At 41.6% G+C, this 2,582-nt stretch overlaps 1 pseudogene; it reads left to right on the top strand.

Moving 5' to 3' along the window:
• The first annotated feature begins 2,273 nt into the window (after positions 1–2,273).
• Positions 2,274–2,582, top strand: LOC110321974 (annotated as a pseudogene).

The raw sequence follows: 2,582 nt of genomic DNA, 5'->3' as shown, positions 1-2,582 counted from the left end.
CTTGGCATTCCCATAGCATGTACACTCAAAACCTGCCCCCGTGTTAGTATAGATCCGTATGCTCTCTTTCAGTATTGTTTTATTATAAGTGCCTTTCAGAATTGATTTTGACGTATAGCTAAGCCTCTGCCAGTGTTCCCATGTTTAGGCATTACAATTTACTTGAATAGTGCTAGAAAAGATCTGGGTTAGTATACATAGTAATTACTGAGATCAATATCCAAGTCACACTCATACACAATGGCCTAGGAAATAGGTGGGTTGTAGTATTATTCATGAAAGGTTTAGTAGAAGAGAATTCCCCTAATGCATGTTTTTCAATAGGTCCAGAGGAATAGCATAATCAGGTATTTACTAAAGGACCCCTGGTGATGGGTTTAACAATAGACTAGCATTGCATCACAGCATTCACCTGGCTCCTCTGTTTAGCTGATCTTAATTAAGGGTTGTTCCTATTCTCAGNNGTAAACATGGCCTGGCTCCCACTATCTTTTATGTATGCATTTTCTTTGTTTTCTGTTAAGAACCAATGTACCTTGGCAAATGTATTCACCTAACCTTTTTGTTTTTCTTTAGTATTATAAGACTGGTGCTTGCTTTGAGAAAATACATTCAGATACACACTCTCTCTGTGTCCATGTCTGTTTGTCACCCTTTTTGTTGCCAACTCCATGCCCACCTGTCCAAAACCCTACTTTCCTACAGATTGAGAGAGGCTGGTCCATGGCAATCATCAATGGGAGGAGAGGCCCTTGATCTTGTGAAGTTTCTATGCCCCAGTATAATGGAATGCCAGGCCAGGAAGCAGGAAGCATGGGTTGGGGAGCAGAGGGAAGTGGAGGGGATAGCAGATTTTCAGAGCGGAAACTAGGAAATTGAATAACATTTGAAATATAAATAGAGATAGTATCTGATAAAATAAATTCAAAAAAATGTTTTAATGCTGGAGCTTAATTGTCTCAAGACACCACATAACACAGAATGAGAACGAACCCAGTACTAAATGGAAGCATACATCTGCTTCTGCTGAGTTTATTGTAAAACTGTAAAACTTTGTACATTCATACACATTTCAGTGGCACTGTTAGTATAGACAGAGAGCACCTGCAAAACACAGCTTTAAATATAAGATGCTAAGAACATCCACAGCAATCTCTTTTCTTTATAAGTGACAATAGGACTCCCAACAAGCCTAAAGCAACAAAATGGATTGAAAAGCAAAATCCTTTTGTATGAGCTCTCAAAATTCTGCTCCCTGTCAGACATATCAACTCATTGGATAAGTCAGTAATTGGGTATAAGGAATATGAGGCAGCCAGGTGGACTTCAATAGGAGTAAAGTGAAGATAAGAACTGCAGGGGCCAAAAAGGACTGGTAACCTTACACCAGTTCTTTCAATGATTTTAAGCCTCATTTCCAATGTGAAGCTTCTTTACATTTCAGTAAAATATATAGTATTTGCACAAATAGACTCCACAAAAAACAAATGCTATAGTGAGAAAGCAAAACAACAGAATTCTGTTCAGTTCACTCATTTAATGTTTAATCATTTTATATTGAATTCCGGTTTCATGGCTCATTAGAGGTCCTGAAAGAGAATTCTCATGGATACTTCTGGACTAATAATTGTTTTGCAAATTCCTTTTCTAACATATTTGTTCTTTGTATTTTCCTCCTGGGAATAATAAGAACTTTTGTTTCATGAAATTTGGCACTACACTTGAGAAACAACAACTATTTTAATTGAATCTAATTTTTTTTATTAGTAGAAAATGTTGGTGTTTAGTATCTTTGATATACATATTTGACACTGATAAGCCAATGAAGTTATCAGTCTATCACTGCCTCCTACATATGTCTCTATACTCTTTCAAATACCTCCTGACAATTTTTCCCTTGTTTCCCAATCAAGATATAGGTTTCTTTTTGCGGCTCCAACAGCCAAAGGAAGATAGAACTGTGTCATTTATTAACTCCTTCTCCAGATACACCCTCCAGGAGAAAAAGCTCAGCATCCCAGCAGAAAGCTTCTTGCTTACCAGGGGCAAAGATAAGCAATATACCAGACATCTCTTGGTCTTAAAAGGTAAATTCTTCTTGGAACTCTCTGCTAAGGCATCCAAAAAAATCATGTAATGCAGTTATTTACAAGACTTGCTAGAGTAATAAAGTTAATATGAGACTAGGATAAACTCTCTCATTCATCTCATATAAAGGATTTGTCTTAGCAAGGGAGATGCAAACTTCACTTATAAGAGATATACTAGGGCGGCGGCCGTCGTTGGAGGCTGCCGGTGGCGGCGCGATGCTGCAGCTGCGGGACACGGTGGACTCGGCGGGCACGAGCCCCACGGCGCTGCTGGCGGCCGGCGAGGATGCGGGTGCCGGCCGGCCTGGGGCGGGCACGCCGCTGCGCCAGACGCTGTGGCCGCTGAACGTCCACGACCCTACACGCCGCGCCCGCGTCAAGGAGTACTTCGTGTTCCGGCCCGGCACCATCGAGCAGGCGGTGGAGGAGATCCGCGCCGTGGTACGGCCGGTGGAGGACGGCGAGATCCAGGGGGTGTGGCTGCTGACCGAG

This window comes from Mus pahari, chromosome 5, assembly GCF_900095145.1.
Source record: "Mus pahari chromosome 5, PAHARI_EIJ_v1.1, whole genome shotgun sequence".
Lineage (NCBI taxonomy): Eukaryota > Metazoa > Chordata > Mammalia > Rodentia > Muridae > Mus > Mus pahari.
Note: the sequence above shows the minus strand (reverse complement) of the source record. Positions and strands in the feature narration are given on the sequence as shown.